Here is a 23351-nt window from a genome sequence, read left to right on the forward strand (position 1 = left end):
AGTCCACTTGTATGAAGATTTTTTCAATAAATATATTGGAAATTTTTTTTGTGACTTGTGACAATTTGAAAAAAACCTTGCAGATCAGCTGCATAGCCTAGAAATACTGAAAAAATTAAGAAAAAATTAGGTATTCTCATAAGAATACAATGTAACATACAAAATATGTGTTAGTTGACTTTATACTACTGGTAAGACTGCTGGTCAACAGTAGGCTACTAGTGGTTAGGTTTGGGGAATCAAAAGTTACACACAGATTTTCAATTGCACAGGGAGTCTGCACCCCTACCCCATATTTTTCAAGGGTCAACTGTACTGATGGGGTTCAGGGCAGACCGCCATCAAATGTGCCACTTTCGCATGTGGATTATTCGAGCTGAAGTCAATCAAGGACCAAAAGACTCAGGAAGAACTTTTACATACCCTCTCACCGTTAAAGGCCTAAAAAGAGGGTTGCCTGGGTGGCTCAGTCAGTTAAGCATCTGCCTTTGTCTCAGGTCATCACCTCGGGTTCCTGGGATCAAGCCCCACATCAGGCTCTCCTCTTGGTGGGGAGTCTGCTTCTCCCTCCCACTCTACCTCATTCTCTCAAATAAATAAATAAAATCTTAAAAAAATAAAAAATGAAAGACCTAAAAAGAAATAGACAGAGGTCCAGGAAGAAACTATCTCTAGAAATAATTACAAAGATGATGGGTTAGGTGGTGTTGGGCTGAGCTGAGGAGAAGCCCTGCAGGGCTCAGAGATCAAATTCCTGTGTGTGTCCCACTGTCTATATGGTATGGCAAACATTGTTTACCCAACATTTGCTCTTCCCATCTTCCTGTGAATTGTCTTCCCCTTCTTTAAAGTCTCAGACCTCTACCCCCTTTTCCTTAGCTCAGGTTGGCATATAAGCCTCAATTAATTGGCTACTTGTGGGGCACATAGTCTTATGGGGCTCCCATATGTATGTAATTAAATTTATTTTTCTCCTTTAATCTGTTTTATGTCAGTTTATTTTTTAGTTAAATTCAATTAGCCAACATATAATACATTATTAGTTTCAGAGGTAGTGTTCAATAATTCATTAGTTGCATATATAACACCCAGTGCTCATCACATCACGGACCCTCCTTAATGCCCATCACCCAATCGTTTTATGTCAGTTTAATTGATAGAAGAGCCAAAAGAACGTAGAAGGGTAGAGTAAAATTTTTTTCTCCACTACAATACTATTAGATAGTCACAAGTTTCTTTTGGACTGTAAGTTATTCTGGTGACCAGAGAAAGTTTACCTTTACATCTTACCCCTTTGGTACACTGTCAGATTCATAATAAGCACTCAGTAAATTTATCTCGACAAATGAAATAGCATGAGAGGTAGTTGGGCTGTTCATGGAATCATAAATTGTTAGCACTAAAAAGGACCTCATCCATCATGCAACTATTTATTTATGTGAACTAATAATTCTCTACCTTGGCCGCTAAATAGCAAAAGCTGAAGAGCTTTTTAATACATATGATGCCTACAATCCACACCCACAGTTTCTGATTCTATTGATTTGGAGTGGGGCCCAGCACAGTGCTTTGTAAAAGCTTTCCAGGTGATTTAGCCAGGGCGAAAAAAGAAAACAGATCTTGCCTATTGCCATCATTTTTCGAGGAGCCACTCACAGAGTTTTGAAGTGACCAGTGTATGCGTGTTCATGGCAGAACACAGCCGGAACCTGTTCTGACTGGTGGAGCAGAGTCTTAAATTCAGTGGGTGATTTCTACAGGAGAGGATTTTGTACACAAAAGGCAATTGACTTACACAAATATGGAAAAGATCATTAAAAGTTGATTAGAATTTTTTTTTTAATTGTAGACAAAGAGCATGGAATTCCTTTTTAGCATTCGGATGATTTAGACCTGTCACTCATTCCATTGTGGGCTATTTTTTATCTAAAGAAAGGTTTCCTGGTGGTAATTAGTATAGTCAGTAATAAGATGATTTGGGGTTTGACCCCCTACCTCCACAATTACTGTTTGTACTTGGCCATGTTGCTCAAGTGTTTTATTTTATTTATTTATTTATTTATTTATTTTATTTGACACTTTTGGGGTTTTTTTCAAGTATTTAAAAGTGAAATTTCCTCATCTGTAAAATCAAATAATAGCATTGCCTCCACAGAGTTGTTGTAAGGGTGAAATGAGATCATATCTTTTAGAGAAGCCTCGATATAATCCTTAATAAAGAGAAACCATTTTATAGGTGGTACTTTTACTGTTTTTCTATTCTCTTCCTTGAACCAGAAAATAGAAGTTATTAGAAGAAATTTTTGTTAAAAGGCAAAGATGTTGATGTCAATACAAACTTTTTTTTTCAGTATTAAACCTACCTCGATTATTTCCCTTCTTGTTTAATCACTGCAGGAAAGTAAATTCCTGAAATTTCCCTTGATGAGGAAAAAAAAATGAGTTTATTTATGTCTGCTGAGAGATCTCGGAATAAAGTAAGGGTAAATATTGAGTCAAAATTAAGGCTCCTGTTTTGTTTTTGTTTTGGTTTTGGTTTAAACCAAAGAAATCCAACCTACACGGCTCTTAGCAAAGTTACCCCAGACCTAACAAAGGGTCTGGAGTTCACAGCAGTGGTTACTTTCTCACTCACTGGGTTACTTCTTCTGTCCCACTGAATCTCATGGGGAAGAAAACCTTAGCAATCAAGCTAGCATGTCAGCAGTAGAGCCAGTTCTGTCTGAAAAGCTTATTGTCGGTAGCCTCCACCACCAGGGTCCTACAAACACCATACCTTTATTTTTTATTTTTTCATAATAATTTTTTATTATGTTATGTTAGTCACCATACAGTATACCCTTAGTTTTTGATGTAATGTTCCATGATTTCTTATTTGCGTGTAACACCCAGTGCACCACGCAATACATGCCCTCCTTGATACCTACACCTTTATAACACCTGTTGAGTGTAGCCGCTCAGGCAAGGGGAGCAATTCCTTGTGGAGGTAACACCTTAGGGGCCAGAGGAACCAGTTAGCAAAATGAGAGGTGAGGTCATTCCTTACTTGCCTCAAAGCAGGATATTATGCCAAAAAGCTCTTACTTTCCTAGTCTCATGAAAGAAACAAACAAATATTGGAAAATTTTGAAACAACAAAAAGGTCAAGCAGTGATAAATCACTTTTCCTACTGAAATTTTTTAAAAAGCAAAAGAGGAGAAAAATGTAAAACGGGAGGAATTACATTAAAGTATATATATAAATTCCCAATCAACTTGAAAGATAAATAAAAATTAAAAATGAGACTTCGTTCTTCCTACTAAGAATAAAGGAGAGACATTGTTCTCTCTTAGAACATTTTCTTTGATAAACTGGTAATTGTAAATTCTTTCTCTGCCCTTCTGAGATGTATGTACATCTTTAAAAAGAAAAATTATTGCAAGTTTTACAACTCAGGAATGTCTTGCACTGGGAGCAGAGGGTCATCTCTTTGAAATGTAAGCATCCGGGGAGATAGCACCCTGTCTCCCAGTTTCTGTGAAAGGCTAGGGGCCTAACTTTGTCAGCATCTTGGTTTCTCCTCTGCCCTCACTATTCCTGTCTGACTGACACGGAGCCAAACACGTTTCTAATAATGTAGCTTTGGACACTGTGCTTTAGTACTTCCATTATGGAGTCATCTCAACGTAGACAGCAATTTTTTTTCCACATGAATTTTGCCAAACTAGATATCATCCATTCTGAATTAAGAAAATCGATTTTCTTTTTGCAGCCATGTGCAAATAATTTAATTCCCTGCAGTGGGGCGCAGTATTCCAATAATTAGCCTAGTGCGATTGGGCTTATTATTCCAGAGCTTGTTTTGAAGCTTGATTTTATTTCCCAATGGGTTAATCATTCCTCCCAGCTCTGTGGCGCTCTGTGCTTCTGTACTGAGCCTAACTGATACTCATTGTATTTGGATAAAGATGTTGAACAAGGTCAGTAATGTTTTTCAGCCTGTGGCATGAAGCCTTCAGCCAGGTTGAACAACTTTCTCCTAACACATATTTTGGGGAACAGTGGTACCACCAGCTATAAATCTCATTGACTATATTATTTTTCAGCTGATATTTATTCCTCTTCAAAAGTGAAGAAACATGTCCTTTTCCAACATCTTTCTAAATGAACACCGTCCTGCCTATTTTTTCCTGTGCCAATAGGAAGCAGATAAGCTAGAAATTATTTATTCTTGATGAAATCCTATTATTGCTAATGATTTTTATCTTGTGTGATAGGAAGCGGATAAGCTAGAAATTATTTATTCTTGATGAAATCCTATTACTGCTAATGATTTTTATCTTCTGTGTTTTCAGCTGTCTGTTTTAAAATACATTCTAGCATATTTCATGAAAAGATGTCAAGCTTGTTTGTCTAACTACCTTTATTTCCTCCCTTCATGAAAACTGGAATATTTAACACCTTAAACTTCTGCTTACACTATTATTCTTCATGGACTCTGAGTGACTGCCAATGGTGGCTCAGTATTTGCAAGTTATTTTAGTATCTTGAAGGACTGGATGTTGAGCTTCACATCTCGGGATTTTTGTCTGTTTCACTCACTGTGGTCCCCCTGGTGTCTACGACAGAGTTTGGCACCAAGTAGGTGCTCAGATGATATGTGTTGAATTTAAACAGTAGAAAGATGGTGGATGTTGGCATTATGTAGATCTGGGTTCAGATTTGAATTCTTGTCACTTACACTGAAGTGGATTTTTTTTAAGTGGTTTAAGCCATTGTTTTTATTTATACAGATGTCTATTGCATTTTTAAGATGTTGTTCCTGACCTCTGGCATTGAATATTATTGTGAATTGTGGTAGATATGGACAAGCATTACTGAGATCCCTCTTCAGGAAAGGACTCCCTAACCAGCTATTAGGAACATGAGACCCTCAGCTGTTAACATCCCATCTGCTTCAGCTATCAGGCCATGGTCACACTCTTCTTGGGGGCAGCCCCTGCTAATGATGAGCCAGAAGGTGGGAAAAGAGTCTCACCATTATTCTCAACACAACACTTCTCTAACAAGCCATCTTGGCTTCAGAGTTCTGATGGTCCTGAAGGGAGACTTTGTCTAGTGTACATTACACCACACATGATGGCCCCTCCTGCCAGGAAATTTCTTTCTTCCTTTCTGCCCCTGAGTAACTCATCCTCTTTGAGCTCACAGATAAAGTATCATAACCTTCCTGATCAGCCCCAATTTCCCTGTGAAAAACTCCCATAGCATTTTATCTTAGTTGGCTCTTATTTTTGCAATTATTTGATTAATATATGGGCAATTTAACACTTGTCCTTTTGCTCCTTAACCTTTTGCTCCTTATCTCCTTGTATTGCTTTGGCCTGGCACATGAGTGATAGTTATTAAAATAACCAATAAACATTGGGGGGGGGCGGTTGAGGAAGTAGTATGTAGATAGTACAAGGGATTTGACCTGATAACTTAGTATACCAACCAGTCCTTAAAGCTTTGGTGTTTAAAATGAAATATTTCAACACATTTAAGACTATAGGTTTGATGGTAAAAGATTGTATAGAGGGGTGAGGTGATGAAGATCAAGAATTTAGATAGGACAGTAATAGGAATGAAGGAAAGGAATGGAAACATAAGAAACTGGAGAATATACATTAGAGCCTAGTGAGGATTGAATGTGAGAGGCTAACAAAGTGTTTTATTACTAGAAAAATGATAGATACGCAAGTTAGAGCTAGTGAAGTTTCTCCTTGATGAGCTTTAACCACCTGCTGGGTTTTTATTTACCCTGTTATCCTCCATTGTGCTGAAAATAGCCAGAGAACCAGGGCAATTTAACACTTGTCCTTTTGCTCAAGGCTACATCTAGCAACTTAATTATTTCTTCAGTGGAAGGTAGAAATAGTTCAATTTATTTGCTTAGTGATTTTAATGAAAAACAGGTCATCTTAAAAAGATCTTGTTCTACTCTTCTAAAAATTAAGAACAGAGCAGGCAGTAAGTTATCTATTATACTCTATACCAGTTTACTTGTATTTTCAACATGCAACTTACTTCTTTGAAGAAATACACAATGCTTAGCCTCTTGAAAGAGAATGATCATTATAAGGTGTACCTGGGACTAATTACTGCTTCATGCACATAAACATCAGCTCACACTTTGCTACCCATGGGCTGGCTTTTTCCCACTCTAAACCTGCTAAATTTTTCCCTTATATAAGAGTGTAGAGAGAGGAAAGTGTACTGTGACATTGTTAGGAGAAAAAGCCATGTGTTATTTCTCTTTGTAGCTGAAAAAATATTAGCAAGTGTCCAAAGAAGGAAGGTAACAAGTAAGGAAATAAGATCCAGCATACAGAAAAGATATAAGGAAATGTAAAGAAGATATCATGAATAGAAAAGAAGAAGAAAATGAACAGTAGATGAAATGTTCTGGATGAAATAACTTTGTCTAAAGAGATCTTGTTAAGAGAGAAGAGGGAATAATAGAATAACATAAGGGAAAAAAGAAAATGGTGTAGAGAAGGATGAGTGAGGAAGAGAGCAGGAAGCCTGGGTCATGTTTAAGTATCTAGTTTGAGTGACCCTGACATTGACGTCTACTGGGCTTATTGTGTATGACCAAAAGTCATCTCTAGAGGCACTAAGTGCAATTGGCAACTCATTTAGAAATTGATATCTACTTACGCTACTCAAAAATCTACACATTACTGAGCTACGGGTACTTGGGTACTGACCAGAGTACAGTAGGCACCCCCACTCCTTATCTGCAGAAGATACATTCCAAGACCCCCAGTGGATGCCTGAAACCATGGATACTACTGATACCAGCAGGCTGGGAGACTAGTGGGGGTCCCACAGGACCATCCAAGAAGGTCCTTGACTTTGTGCAGGATGGAAATCATAAGTAAGACACCAGGAAGTAAGAGCCAAGTTTATTGAAGATATAGTGAGAGAAAAAATAGATGGAGCATCTGGGAAACTCAGAAAGGAAATGGAGGATGAGTCTCATCTTTGCTTGGGGACTGGGGTTTTTATTGATGATTGTGGTCTAGTGCACATGTCCTGTCAGGTATTCAGAAACTGGTCAGAACAAGGACAGGGTTTGGGGATCCATCGTAAGTCATTTATTCCCTGGAGCCAGGGGGTTTGGGCATCAAGATGTCTTGAGCCAGTGGTCTGGAATATGCACATTATGACCTTGCCTGGTCCTTTCTTAGATGTTATCTATTGTGCTCAAACATTCTAAAGAAATCATTAACTCCTTGTTCCTTACAAGGAGGACAAACTTTATGGCATGTGAAGACAGGGTGCAGGTCCTAGCAAGAATAGAAGCAGGAAGGAGAGCAAAGAGCAGATTTTTATGGAGTCCGTTAGTTTCTTTATCTCACTACTGAACCCTATATATGCTATATCTTTCCTATACATACATAACTAAGATAAAGTTTACTTTATAAATTAGACACAATAAGAGTTTAACAATAACTCTTAATAAAATAGAACAATTATACCAGTATAAAAGTTATGTAAGTGTAGTCTCTTTCTCTCAAAATATTTTATTGTCTTGTATTCACCCTTCCGATGATGATGTGAGATGAGAAAATGCTTATGTGATGAGATGAAGTGAGGTGAATGGTGTAGGCATTGTGATGTAGTGTTACATTACTACTGACCTTCTGATGATATGTATGAAGGAGGTTCATCTTCAGGACCATGGTTGACCATGGGTAACTGAAACCTTGGAAGGTGAAACTGTGGATAATGGAGGACTATTGTTACCCTCTAATTAGAAAAGGGATGGAAAATTTCAAGAGACATAGAATTGTGCATTTTTGGAGCAGAGAGTGAAGATGGAAGTCTGCTACCATTTAAGATTACTGAACCCATGTCCTCTTTCCCAGATGAAGCACGGAGCCCAAAGGCTTTTTCATCATGGTGTCTAAGACAGTAAGCAATAGTCTCAGGGCACTTGAACAAATGAGAATGGGCAACCCTGCTGAGAGGTTGTTAGAGTGTTAAAAGTTGGTTTAACATGGTTTTATCCAGAATTCAATGTTTGAATTTTCTCTGTAATGTCACAACAAGTATCAATGCAAACTGCTTGAACACCTTTGGCATCAGGACATTTATGCAAATTTAAGTAAATTTGAGGTGGCCATTTCCATTTTTGGAAAGCTTGTTAATTACCTCTTCCACTGACTGAACTGCCATGTCCTTCCCTATAATTCACATTCATTTCTTCTAGTTTGACCATGTGTGCCCACACTGAACAAATTTGTCTCTTTGCCATGTCTATCCTTCTTATGTCTTTTTTTCCCCCTCACTTTTTCTCAAATGTTTTTCATATGATATGGAATGGACAAAATCCTGGTCACTCTTTGTAAGCCTTGTGTCATCTTATTTAGCACCTTATGCTGTAGGCTCAAATTCATGTGTTTGTTATGCATATATCAGTACAGAGGACTTAAACACTCAGTCTTCACACCTGAAATCCTACTGTAAGATATTTCTTCTAAAAAAATTGTTATAGTTTTCTACTATATTTGCAAACAAAATAACAAACACAGTCTTCCTTTGCTCTTTAGTAAAATATGAATATTTTTAATAATGCAACTTAGTTTAAACTCCAAATAGTTACAATTTCTGTATTTTAATTTTTAAAACTACAGGGAGTATCATATATCTGCTTAAAATAATCAAAGCCATATAAGACTAGTTTATGAATTTAAAAATTGAATGTATCATGCCTTTATTTGTATAATACAAAACTAAAAGATATAAGAAAATTTTAGGCATGATTTACCTAGACGTATACCACATAAATTAGCAAAATGCATAAATTCCACTGTCTTTTTTTTTTAAGTTTTTGATTCAAATTCTAGTTAGTTAGCATACAGTGTAATATTAGTTTCAGATATAGAATTTAGCTTACACACAACATCACTTACACACAACACCCAGTGCTCATCGGGAATGCCCTCCTTAATACCCATTACCTATTTAGCACATCTTTCCACCCACCTCCCCTCCAGCAGCCCTCAGAGTGTTTTCTAAAGTTAAGAATCTCTTTTGGTTTCCTTTCCTTCCCCCGCCCCCCACTAAAGCTCTTAAATAGGGGCTTTCATGAGGTACCTCCCTCAGTAACAAATGAAAGGGAATGAAGAATGGTGACAGAAAAAGTGTTTGCTAAAACTGGGATAAAGGAAGAACAACACTGAAAAACGGGACTATCCATTGTGTTAATTTTGAATGGAAGATGATTTAGGTACTGGTAAGCACTTTTTTAATCCCTGCCTTTTCAAACATTTGTGTAATTTACCAAATATGAAATCAGGAAGACACTGAAAAATTGATGAAGATATACCACTGTTTTGCTAGCGAAACCACTGATTATTAGAAACAGCATTATCATATATCATTATGGTTTCTTATAGAGGGCCAAATAAAAATGAAAACTATATTTTCAAATTAAATATCTTCTCTGATGGCTACTTATTTGGTATGTCACAGACAGAATTGCAACAGATAAAAAAATGGAAATTAGTCCATATAAATTAGTTGTTTATCAACTGACTAAAGTATTTTGGGAGAGCAGTGACAAGTGGTTTTATTCTGATTGCTTCTGTAAAATAGCTGAGGAAAGAGAGCCAAAGAAACACAACAGGGCCCAATTGTTTTGTTGTTGTGTTTGTAGCTTTTTGTTATTTTTAAAGCCCATTTTCTACTTTATCAAACATTAATTTACATACAATAAAACTCACCTCTTTCAATTTTCTAGTTCAGTGAGTTGGAGGAATATAAACATCCATGAAACCAGACCATCAAGATACCCAACATTTCCATCAACTTGAAATGTAGGGGTCACTGTAGGGGTCAAAAATTTTGAGAGATGATTATATGATTTTATATTTGCTAAGTAAGCAATCATTTGAAAAAATGAAGTTTAAAGAGTGTGCTTGCCAGTCCCCAAAGTACTTTTTATAGAAAATTCCTAAATATTTTAACCAAACCGAGTGCATGGTGGATCTGAGTCTGCTAGTGGAAGCAGTACTCTAGAGACATGTAGACTAAATGCACATCACCATGGTATCACCATTCTGTTGGTATAAAATCAGATCCAGTCCCTACAAAAGCAAACACTAAACATTACAGTGAATTGCAAACACTATTAGATATTATCCTCCTAAAATTCCAAAAGACCAAACCTGTCAAAGAAAAATTGCACTGGACAGAGTTCAGCACTTAAGGAAGACTTTACCAAAGCAGTTGTAACAAGGGAGAGAGATCAGAACTCAATCTGACTCTACAGAAACATAGGGCAGGGCAGGAGAGTTTTAGAGCTGGGGAAGGGGAGGACATAGGCCATCTGCATTTGCTAATTGGCCTTACCCTAAGGGAAAGTAAACTTTCTCCTGTCTTTATGACAGAAGGTAGCTTTAAAACTTGGAGTGAAATATCCATAGAAGTTAAGTTCTTACCCTCCCACACACTGGGGTGAAAGGGAGATATTTTTCTTGATTGATAACATGTCAAAAGGATGGTTCCCAGGTCCTTGAGAAAGATAGTCCTGGTATATAAAACAACTAGGAGGCTTTTGAAACATTTTCATCTTAGAGGGGCAGAGAAAGAATATCCAATTACAAGTTTTCTAAAGTAAATGCTCTAAAAAAGGGGAGAAGGGAGACCTAGGATCTGGGAGAAGCCTGTCTGAAGTTTAGTCAGGCTGAGGGGAATATTTAGTCTCTCTTGGTCAAAACTGACCTTGGAGTTCTTTAGGAGTTCACCTCCCTTTTTGTTCTTAATTGGCTTTCAGTTGAAGGTCAGAACATTCTAACAATCAAGAATGCTTCTAACATCACTACACCTAAGAGAACTGGCTCAACTGTTCCCAATCAGCAACGGAAAAAGGAAATTATTTTCTTCCTTAGTCCAGTGTTTATTTTCTGCCTCATAATTAAACTTTTCTGAGGATGACTGATGACAAAAATATATTTTCTTTCTCAGAGAAATCCAAAATCTATCTGTCGTCACTGTGAGATAGTTCCCAATGACCCAGAAAGCATAAACACTGTGGTATATTTTACAAGTGCAGGCTGCTCAGCCTTCGAGGACAACATTGCAATTAGAATCTTCAGAGTCAAGCCAAGGAAATCCTTTTTTACATACTTCTTTCAGTACCTGTATTCTCGATCTCCAGTGAATAATCATTTTGTATAAGAATTATAGGACCTATCAAGAACAAGAAAAAATTGTAGGCAATTGCAAGTTATCCTCCAGGTTTAGAAAAACAAATCTGTAATCTAATGCATTACAATTCTATCAAAACTCTTCATTTTATTAAATTCATTTTGGAGCATCAATATTGGGATTTCTCCACTGCATATGAAGGTTTCCCCAAAATAGTGAGTAGGTACTTGTATTACTAAAAGAACCCTCTCAAAACAGAAGAGTCTTCCCCAAAGGCAAATTTTAGTTTATTTCCTGGTTGGCAGATACTGCTTGACATCCCCTAAATGTTAGCTCTTTTCCAGTCTAATAAAAACTTTACTATCCTATCTGTACCAAGTGCCCTGCTGCAATTAGGTTATGATAATTGACCAGCGTCTGCCCTCTTCCCATATTCTTTCAGGTAATTCAGTTTGGTGATTGCCTACAGCTGCTAAGACTGAATTTGGAATGTGTTCTGTATCTAGGAGCATTCTAGTAATTCCCATTAGCATTTAAAATTAATGTTTTGAGGCTGTTAGGAAAATAGAGAGACAACTCTAAATAATGAAGGATTTATATTTCCCCTGATATATACAAAGAGTTATATTCTCTGGATGTGGCTATATATCTCCTGTTCAGGTTGATCATTGTTTGTGTGTATTTACGAAGAGAAAAATATTTCAGGCAAATGCAATTTTTCTCTAATTCCAGAACAAAATTTTTAAAAAAATGAATCAAAGAAAAAAAGCTATATTCTTTGAAATTCAAAATCAAGTAACATCCTAACAGGATACATGCTTTAATTCATCAGAATTCTAAGGGAGAAGATGTTCATTTTAATTACAGGAAGCTAATATCAGATGTAGCCTATGACTGGACATTAAATTTGGTAACCGAGAACAAATGAAAGAGATTGTTTTAATTTTAAGCAAAAGTTTATTGAAAATCTGAGGTTGATCACAATAATCCCCAAAGTAAAGTAACCATGAAATAAGCTATTTCATACAGGATATAACGGAGCAAACCAGAGAGCTCAGTCTGCAGGAACATCTATGGTTTAAATCGTGCTATTTTCTAAGTGTAATGAGTAGAGAAATTCTTCCACCTGAAGAGTACTGTCGGGTGCCAGTACCAAATCAGGTAACAGAACTATTTAATGAGGTCACAGTGGAAGAGAAGAAGGTATTCAAGCAGAGGGAACACAAGGGCAAAGGCCATGGGGGAGTAAAAAGCTAAGTGTTTTTGGCCATCACATTGGAAGACTAATGTGGTCCAATGCCGTGAGTGAAAAAAGAAAGTGGTGAGAAATAATATGAAAGAGGTTGACAGCAGAGGCCAGAGCTTTCAGAGGCCCACGTGAGTACGAAGGCATAATCCTGATTAGGTGTCAGTGTTAGAGCCTCACCTGGTGAGCACTGTTACAATAGTCTCCCCTTATCCAAAGTCTCGGTTTCCCTTTCAACAGCTTTCTTGGGGTCAACTGTTGTCTGGAAGCAGAAGATCCTCCTCCCGGTGTATGGTCAGAAGGTCAGGAGTAGCCCTATGCTACGTCCCAGTGCCCATGTCCTTCACCTCACTTCGTCTCATCACACAGGCGTGGTATCCTCTCACCTCATCACAAGAAGGGTGAGTACGGAACAATAAGATAGTTTGAGAGGGAGAGAAAGACCACATTCACATGTTTTATTATAGTATATCATTATAATTGTTCTATTTTTATTAATTATCACTGTTAATCACTTATTGTGCCTAATTTATGAATTAAACTTTATGCTACGTATGGATGTATAAGGAAAAAACGAGTGTGTGCATGCGTGTGTGTGTGTGTGTGTGTGTGTATATATATATATATATATATATATATATATATATATATATATATATATATAGGATTCGGTACTCTCCATGTTTTCAGGCATCCACTAGGGGTCTAAGAGGGTATCCTGCACAGTGGGGGGACTGTGGTATGAGGGAACAGCTGGGCAGGTCATGCTCTAGAGTCAGCCGGCAAGAATAGTGGAATATATGTGTGTTAATAGCTGTCGTTTTTGTGGGAAAGAAATGAACATTTGAAAGTTTTAGAAAAAGGGCAAAAAAAAAAGCACATAATGTGTTCTTGTTAAGTTAGGGGTAACCTCTAGAAGAAAAAACATTGTGTGTAGCTTTTAAGCTATTAGAACAGATTTCAATCTATGCAATGGATGTTAGGAAAGAGAAGGAAGAGAAAGGGGAGAAAACAGAACTAAATGATAGTAAGTAAAATTAGGTTACATGGAAGATATAAATCTCTAGGTGATGTTAGTGAAAAATAGTTGAGTAAGGACATCAAAAAATTCTCCTCTCCATAAAAGCAACAAAAAAATCTTGCAAAAATGATCAGAATAGACTTTATCAGAACTATGGAAGTCAACCAAAGGCTTGCTGCCATCCAAGGAGCATTTATTGAAGAAAAATGACTGAATCAGGATAAAAACAGTGAGCACTGTGGTGTTTCAAGTAGCCTGATTTACATCTCCTGCTTTCAGTTTTTTCAATAGCCTCAAAAACTAATAGCCAACATTTGTGGTGAAAGCAAGCTGCCTGAAAGCCGCTGGAGGGAGCAGAACCAAACTTGAGCTTGCTCAATGCCTCATTCTCAGAGAATTATCATTATTTGACCCCCCTACTGGGTCCCTGGAAGACCCCAGATGCAATGCTGTCTGTGATTGACTGGACACAGAACTCACCCCTATGAAATGCCTTTTCCTCCAGGGTCAAGGAGAAGGGGTAATGGAGGGTAAGATTTTGTCAAAAAAGAAAAAAAAAAAAACGAATGCGTTTTCACCCCACCCTGCTGGGACCACAGTTTCGGTGATCAGGGAAGCTCTCCTTTCTCTGTGTTTTAGGTTCCTGTGAGTCCTTGTTGCTGCTGCTGTCCCTGTTGCTACTGCCAAAAGACTGCTTGCAGGCTGAGGTACTAGAGACTGGAGGAAGAGAAATGAAAGAGAGATCCTCCCTGGTGCTTCCGAGTGTTAAGGAATCCCTTTTTTTTCCTTTAGCCAGAACAAAAGTGCTGCTCTTAAGGCTCTCCCTAGACCATGATGCCCACTTTGGGTTTTAGCATGTGTTGAGTGGAAGCCTCAGGATTCTGGAGGAAAGATAAAAACAGTAAACACACCATTGGCCCAGTGGTACTTAGAAATCTCTTCTTCACCTACCTGCCTACCATTATTTATTTTGTCCAGTGTCTTCACATTGCTGTTTCATTCTCTGCAGGTTTCAGGACCCCATTCAGTGGGAAAGGCAGGGCAATGTCTGTTTACTTCTCACCCAGAACCAGACCCCAATCTATTTTTCCTTCTTTCTCTTTCTGGCCCACTTCAGTGATTCAGTCTGGTCATCTTGGGCATAATTTTTTATGTGTTCGTTCTGAAACAAGACAGACAAAATGGAAAAGAGGAAAGGGAAAAGGAGTCTGTGTGTGTGGGGGGGGGGTAAAAGTAAGAAGAGGAAGGAAGGAGCGATCTCCTATAGATTTTCTAAAACATTTGGTGTCTAGAAACATTATACCATCTATATGACAGATGAAGTGAAGTTCTCATATGATAATGGGCATTTAAAGGAAGAGGAATTGGGTCATAAGCTTAAAACTGTGTTTTGTCTTTTTCTTCTTGTCCAACTGTTACGTGTAGAACTGTGTGATTTATTTATATTTGGGGATGTCCAATAATAGATCTGACATCTCAAGTGTCAATTTCACTACAGAAAAAAAACAGAGGTTGCCCATCACACACTGCTAAAGGATAACGGTGTTTTCTGAGACTTAAGTTGTCTGGAAGTAAAGGATGTTTCCTGGCCTTTCCAGAAGAGGATCTGGCTTTTATGTATGGAAGATCAGTATTTGGAATGAGACCAGAATTCTGCTTTGTCCCGTTCTAGTTTCAGCTGGTTGATGCAGCTAACTTACTGTGAATGTAAATTATGCAATCTGAAGACTAAGAGGAGCAGATGATGTATTCATTTAAGTATTATTTCCATTTTGACTGCATACAAAAGGGGTAAATATATTGGGACATATATCTTGAAGTATACTGAAGGAAAGAATCATTCCATACTCACTGTAAATGTAGGGATGCCCAGGGATGTTTGGAAGCTTTCAGGATAGATTCCTTAGTCATTTATTTTTTGAGATAAATCTGGAAAGAAGTTCTTCTGAGCCAGAATGGAAAACATAAGCTTGGTTGATGCTATATGCATTATGGTTTAGGCTATAAGCTTAACCTAGAGAAGGACCCATGTTGACTATAGAGTATTGTATGTGACTCAGATTACTTGCCAACCAAACTCTCCCTGAATAATCCTGAGTCCTCAGGAGAGGATTCTTCAGAAAAGACTAAAAGAGCCGCATCTTTAGTATTTTTGTAAGATCTGAGTATTCTAGAAAACATAGCTTTCTCAGCCACTTTTATAAAAAGAGGTTGATGATATTTGCTCTGCCTCAAAGAAATGAATTAAGATGTAGAGGGGAGGAGTAGGGGGACTTGTTTTGAACCACAGAGAGCAAGGAACTGTGAGAATGATGTCGGTGTGGCAACTCTTGGTTGGGTTTCCACAAAGCCAACATCAGGATCAGAAAAAGAAAAATGGTAGATGCCATGGGACAATCAGAAGGCTGGTGATCACCTGGAGACGACCTCTGGAGGATTCCTGAACTAGTTCAGAAGAATGCCAGCTCTGCAGAAGTTCTCCTACCTGGGGCCAGAAACAGAAAAATCTCATTTTGTCATTGTTATGAGACTTATGTATCTGCAGACTGGTTTCATATGAGAAACATGAGCTATTTACGTGTTTCTTCTCCTTTTACCTGAAAGAATGGAATAGGATTTAGAACTTATAAAAATTGAAGATATCACTCAAAAGCACAAGTAAAAATTTTGTTGATATGTTTCCATCACTTTTTATGCCCCGTTACAACTGAAGATTTGCATCAGCAAAAAGAAATAATTATGATAATAATAAAGTCAAAAGGCAGAGAAGCATTATAGATTAGAGGTGACAGCATAGTTTCATGTGCTACGTGTGGATATAAGAAGACAGAGCTTTGATTCCTATTCCTGTTCTAACAGGAATCCTATGATCCTAGCAATTTCTTAAAAAATGTTTTCATCATCCTATTGGCTCTATAAAGCTATTCATGATCAGCTATGAATAAGACTGGGCTTTTCATTTCTGGAACGAATGTTTTTTAAATGTTCTTAAAGGTTTTTAGATATAAATATTACTTTTTCCTCTCTCTTTAAAATTTTATTAATCTAGGAAGTCCTACACTTTGGGACACTTTATAACATGTTATTAAGAAAAAGCATGTTAAAGGGAATTTCAGGATATCTGCCTTCTTAACTGAAATTTCATGGAAGGGGATCTTAGCCATTATGTAAGCCAGTGATTTTCAGTGTGGGAAGACGGGTATCAGAATCATATAGATAGTCCTATTTCTGGACAGAAGACAGTGGACACACAGGGCATTCCTACTGATGTAAATTGGTTAACCACCCAAAACAAACTGTTTCCAGAATACTAGTCATTGACTGAAATATTTCAGATAACTGTTTTTCTGATATTGGTGCTGGTTCTGCCAGGAATGTGGGCACATCTCCAGATGAAAGAGTAGACAGCTGCCTAAAACCACATGGCACCCATGAAGCAAGACAGTTTAACAATGGGAGTTTACTAATGTTTATGTAATATGCACAGCGATAAGCATTCTGAGATATTTGAATAGAAACACTGTTAGCTTAAAACCAAACACCCACGTTGAACTGCTCAGACTTGTGATTCCCAAATAAGCATAGTATTGGAAGAGCTGAGCAATGGGAATGACTTGGTGCAAATGAATCCATCAGCCTTCTGGATTAAAGGCTCCAATGCCAAGACTGTGAGCTCCGAGCTCATGGCCATAGGTCTTCACTTGTGTGGCTCCTTCAGTCACCGTTAATCCCTAAGTTATTGAGGATACACTAAAGTCCAACAGTATGCTAAGCATGGAAATTGCAGTGAACAGGTTAATGTGAAACGTCTGCTTAGCGCACTGTTGACAACAAGGTAAATTTTAATAACCTTTCACTAAGTGGAACTCTCTACGTTTTCCTTCCCTTCCTTCATTCTGCAAGCATTCATTTTTTCATTGCTGTTTCGTTATCAGTGATTGTATACCTGTTGATGCAAAATGAACAAACGTTTTAGAATGTCTTTTAAAGAAAAGGGAAGAGAATTTTATTGGAGCCTAAGTGAGGACAACTGCCCGGGATACACAGTCTTCACACAGGAAGAGAGTGCTCTGGAGAAGGAATGTTTAATACAGGATTACATATGTTTTTTGTTACATTAAGAGTTACCAGTCGCCATGAGGAAGGACATTCCAGAAAATTACAAACTTATTCTTTTAGTATGTGCAAGGTTGCAGGTTCCAGAGGTATGGGAATAATAGAATTTAGGGGGGTTTTTACTCTTATCTTTAGTTTGAAATATTTCTTTTAGTTATTTGCTAATGAAGCAGATGTATAGTGTGTGCAGAAATAGAGCTCATGCTCTGAAGTTTGGTGAAGTCATTCTGACCTTGGTAAAAGTAAAGTATAGCTTGCCTGGGAGCCCAGAGCACGGCCCACACACATTAAAAGTTGAAAATTTGCTTTATTATATCTGATTTGTACATTTTGAAGTCATATTTAAAGGTAGTTCTGCCTTAGTTGTTTGGCTCCTTTTAAATACATTTCCTGATCTTTACTCATTACCAAGAACATTTTTATAATGTGTGGTGAAAGGCTTAACATCCTTTTCAATCATTGCCTTTCTCGAGATCTTCTTATATTACATCCTGACTCATTTACCATTTTGATTTTGTTTTAATCAGAAGCAAATCTTTCCCCCATTCTCCTTTAAAGCTACGTTGTAACAAGAATCATTAGTTTGGGGGAGTTAAGATGGCGGAGAAGTAGGGGACCCCTTTTTCAGCCGGTCCCCTGAGTCGAGCTGGATAGGTACCAGACCAGCCTAAATAACCACGGAATCAGCCTGAGACTCAGGATGATGCATATGGAACTCTACAAATGAACATCTCCAGCGCTGAGTATTGAGGTACGAAGAGGGGAGCTGTAAACCGTGCACAGATATCGGAAGATAAACGGAAGGGGGAGGGAGCCGCCGCGTTTGGGCACCGGGAAGCAGCAGCCACCTGCACGGGGGAGCGGGCGGACTCACAGAGGGCACCCGTGAGAGAGCGGACTGAAACCGGTGAGCCGTGAACACGCGCCACCCGGCATCTCCCGGAACACCGGAATCCCGGTGTGCTCACGGGATCCAGACTGAGACCGGGAGCTCCCGGAGCGCGCGTGGGGCGGCTGGCGGCTGGCGGGCCACCTGCATGGGGGAGCGGGCGGACTCGCGGTCGGCACCTGCGAAACAGCAGACTGAGACCCTGAACCGGGTGCGCGCGCCACCAGGCTTCTCCCGAAACTCCGGAATCGCGGTGTGCTCACCGGGCATAGACGGAGACCGGGAGACCCGGGAGCGCGCGGGGCGGCCGGTGGCTGGCGGCATTAGAAACACAAAGGACAGAGACGCGCCGGCCCTGGAAGTGAGGGCAGGGACACCGAGTTGGTGCGCACATCCCGGGATGCTGCAGGGTTGAGCAACACCAACAGTAACAGAGTTAAAGTGGCCAGAACATCAGTGAACAGGCCGCAATCCCTCTGTTCTGTGACAATGCAGCCTCTGCTGCTCTGACCCTCAGAAGAGGCATAGCCGGCCGCCAGGGAAAGCCGCCAGAGAACAAAAGCCTGGAAATACCGGCTCAGAGAGTGCCTATCCCCATCCTCCCTCGCAGGGGACATGGAGACTCTAACCAAACAGGGTTGCCTGAGTATCGGCGCGGCAGGCCCCTCCCCCAGAAGGCAGGCTGAAAAATCAAGAAGCCCACAACCCGGGCGCCTGGGTGGCGCAGTCATTGAGCGCCTGTCTCCAGCTTAGGGCGTGATCCCAGCGTTCCGGAAAGGAGTCCCTCATCGGGCTCCTCCGCTGGGAGCCTGCTTCTTCCTCTCTCACTCCCCTGCTTCTGTTCCGTTCTTGCTGTCTGTCTGTCTCCCTCTCTCAGATAAGTAAATAAATAAAATCTTTAAAGAAGAAGCCCACATCTCTAAGATCCCTATAAAACAAGGGGCACGGCCTGGGACCCAGTCAATAATTTTGGGCTCTGGACAACCCCGCAACCTCTCCTCATTAGAATGACAAGAAGGAGAAGCCTCCCCCAGCAAAGAAAAGACAGTGAGTCAGTGGCCTCTGCCACAGAAGTAACGGATATGGATGTAACCAAATTATCAGAAATGGAATTCAGAGTAACAATGGTCAAGATAATGAGTAGACTTGAAAAAAGTATTCAGGAAAATGTTACTGAGAATATAGAATCCCTAAGGGCGGAAATGAGAGCGAATTTGACAGAAATTAAAAATTCTATGAGCCAAATGCAGGCAAAACTAGAGGCTCTGACGGCCAGGGTCACCGAAGCAGAGGAAAGGGTTAGTGAATTGGAGGATGGGATAATAGAGGAAAAAATAAAAATAGAAGAGGGTCTTAAAAAAATCCACTCCCACGAATGTTGGCTACGGGAGATTACTGACTCAACAAAACGATCCAATGTTAGAATCATCGGCATCCCCGAGGGGGTGGAGAAAAACAGAGGTCTAGAAGAGATGTTTGAACAAATTATAGCTGAAAACTTCCCTAATCTAGCAAGGGAAACAAAAATTCGCGTCCAAGAGGCAGAGAGGACCCCTCCCAAGCTCAACCATGACAGACCTACACCACGTCACGTCATAGTGCATTTCGCAAATATGAGATCCAAGGATACAGTATTGAAAGCGGCCAGGGCAAAGAAATTTCTCACGTACCAAGGCAAAGGCATCAGAATTACGTCAGACCTGTCTACACAGACCTGGAATGAGAGAAAGGGTTGGGGGAGCATTTTTAAAGCTCTTTCAGAGAAAAACATGCAGCCAAGGATCCTTTATCCAGCAAGGCTGTCATTCAGAATTGATGCAGAAATAAAGACATTTCAGAATCGACAGTCACTAGCCAATTTCATAACCACGAAACCAGCCCTACAGGAGGTATTACGGGGGGTTCTATAAAAGTAAAAAGGCCCCAAGAGTGATACAAAGCAGAAAGTCACAGCCAATACAAACAAAGACTTTACTGACAACATGGCAGAATTAAAAGCATATCTCTCAGTACTCAGTCTTAACATTAATGGTTTAAATTCTTGCTTTAACGCCACAGGGTTGCAGATTGGATAAAAAGAAATGACCCATCCATTTGCTGTCTACAAGAGACTCATTTCGAACCCAAAGATGCATTCAGACTGAGAGTAAGGGGATGGAGTACCATCTTTCACGCAAATGGACCTCAAAAGAAAGCTGGGGTAGCAATTCTCATATCAGATAAACTGGATTTTAAACTACAGACTATAGTTAGAGATGCAGAAGGGCACTATATTATTCTTAAAGGAAGTATTCAACAAGTGGATATGACAATGATAAATATATATGCCCCCAACAGGGGAGCAGCAAGATACACAAGCCAACTCTTAACCAGAATAAAGAGACATATAGATAAAAATACATTAATAGTAGGGGACCTCAACACTCCACTCTCAGAAATAGACAGAACACCCTGGCAAAAACTAAGCGAAGAATCAAAGGCTTTGAATGCCATACTCGACGAGTTGGACCTCTTAGATATATATAGAACACTACACCCCAGAACCAAAGAATACTCATTCTATTCTAATGCCCATGGAACATTTTCAAGAATAGACCATGTTCTAGGACACAAAACAGGTCTCAGCCGATACCAAAAGACTGAAATTATCCCCTGCATATTCTCAGACCACAACGCTCTGAAATTGGAACTCAACCACAAGGAAAAATTTGGAAGAAACTCAAACACTTGGAGACTAAGAACCATCCTGCTCAGGAATGACTCGATAAACCAGGAAATCAAAAATCAAATTAAACAATTTATGGAGACCAATGAGAATGAAAATACAACAGTCCAAAACCTATGGGATACTGCAAAGGCGGTCCTAAGGGGGAAATACATAGCCATCCAAGCCTCACTCAAAAGAATAGAAAAATCTAAAATGCAGTTTTTATATTCTCACCTCAAGAAGCTGGAACAGCAACAGAGGGACAGGCCTAATCCACGCACAAGGAAGCAGTTGACCAAAATTAAAGCTGAAATCAATCAAGCAGAAACCAGAAGTACAGTAGAGCAGATCAACAGGACTAGAAGCTGGTTCTTGGAGAGAATCAATAAAATTGACTGACCACTGGCAAGACTTATCCAAAAGAAAAGAGAAAGGACCCAGATTATTAAAATTATGAATGAAAAAGGAGAGGTCACGACAAACACCATTGAAATTGGAAGGATTATTAGAAATTTTTATCAACAGCTATATGCCAATAAACTAAGCAATCTGGAAGAGATGGAATCCTTCCTGGAAACCTATAAACTACCAAGATTGAAACAGGAAGAAATTGATTTCTTAAACAGGCCAATTAATTATGAAGAAATTGAGTCAGTGATAAACAACCTTCCAAATAACAAAACTCCAGGCCCGGACGGTTTTCCTGGGGAATTCTACCAAACATTCAAAGAAGAAATAATACCTATTCTCCTAAAGCTATTTCAAAAAATAGAAACAGAAGGAAAGCTACCAAACTCATTCTATGAGGCCAATATTACCTTGATCCCCAAACCAGGCAAAGACCCCCTCAAAAAGGAGAATTACAGACCGATTTCCCTAATGAATATGGACGCCAAAATCCTCAACAAGATACTTGCTAATAGAATCCAACAGTACATTAAAAGGATTATCCATCACGATCAAGTGGGATTCATACCTGGGATGCAAGCGTGGTTCAATATTCGCAAATCGATCAGCGTGATACACCATATCAACAAGAAAAGACTCAAGAACCATATGATCCTCTCAATCGATGCCGAAAAAGCATTTGACAAAATACAGCATCCTTTCCTGATTAAAACCCTTCAGAGTGTAGGAATAGAAGGTACATTTCTCAATCTCATAAAAGCCATCTATGAAAAGCCTACTGCAAATATTATTCTCAATGGGGAAAAGCTGGAAGCTTTTCCCTTAAGATCAGGAACATGACAAGATGCCCACTTTCGCCACTATTATTCAACATAGTACTAGAAGTCCTTGCAACAGCAATCAGACAACAAAAAGGGATCAAAGGTATTCAAATCGGCAAAGAAGAAGTCAAAATGTCTCTCTTCGCAGATGACATGATACTCTATATGGAAAACCCAAAAGAAGCCACTCCCAAACTATTAGAAGTTATAGAGCAATTCAGTAACGTGACGGGATACAAAATCAATGCTCAGAAATCAGTTGCATTTCTGTACACGAATAACGAGAACGAAGAAAGAGAAATTAGGGAATCCATCCCATTTACAATAGCACCAAAAACCATACGTTACCTTGGAATTAACTTAACCAGAGACGTAAAGGACCTTTATTCTAGAAACTATAAATCACTCTTAAAAGACATTGAGGAAGACATAAAAAGATGGAAAGATATTCCATGCTCATGGATCGGAAGAATTAACATAGTTAAAATGTCCATGCTACCCAGAGCAATCTACACTTTCAATGCTATCCCGATCAAAATACCGAGAACGTTTTTCAAAGAACTGGAACAAATAGTCCTTAAATTTGTATGGAACCAGAAAAGACCCCGAATCTCCAAGGAACTGTTGAAAAGGAAAAACAAAGCTGGGGGCATCACAATGCCGGATTTCGAGCTGTACTACAAAGCTGTGATCACAAAGACAGCATGGTACTGGCACAAAAACAGACACATAGACCAATGGAACAGAATAGAGAGCCCAGAAATGGACCCTCAGCTCTTTGGGCAACTAATATTTGATAAAGCAGGAAAAAACATCCGGTGGGAAAAAGACAGTCTCTTCAATAAATGGTGCTGGGAAAATTGGACAGCTACATGCAAAAGAATGAAACTTGACCACTCTCTCACACCATACACAAAGATAAACTCCAAATGGATGAAAGACCTCGATGTGAGACAGGAAT

The 23351-nt window shown here is 39.1% G+C and overlaps 1 long non-coding RNA gene across 2 annotated transcripts in view; it reads left to right on the plus strand.

The window, feature by feature from the left end:
• LOC123795294 (uncharacterized) overlaps positions 1-23351 on the plus strand; it is a 244851-nt gene that overhangs the window by 100114 nt on the left and 121386 nt on the right. For both annotated transcript variants that reach the window (XR_015722281.1, XR_015722282.1), the window contains exon 7: positions 12669-12829. This is a non-coding gene — a long non-coding RNA (uncharacterized LOC123795294). The remainder of the gene's footprint in view (positions 1-12668; positions 12830-23351) is intronic.

This window comes from Ursus americanus, chromosome 29 (genome assembly GCF_024610735.1).
Source record: "Ursus americanus isolate L20-20 chromosome 29, mUrsAme1.1.p, whole genome shotgun sequence".
Lineage (NCBI taxonomy): Eukaryota > Metazoa > Chordata > Mammalia > Carnivora > Ursidae > Ursus > Ursus americanus.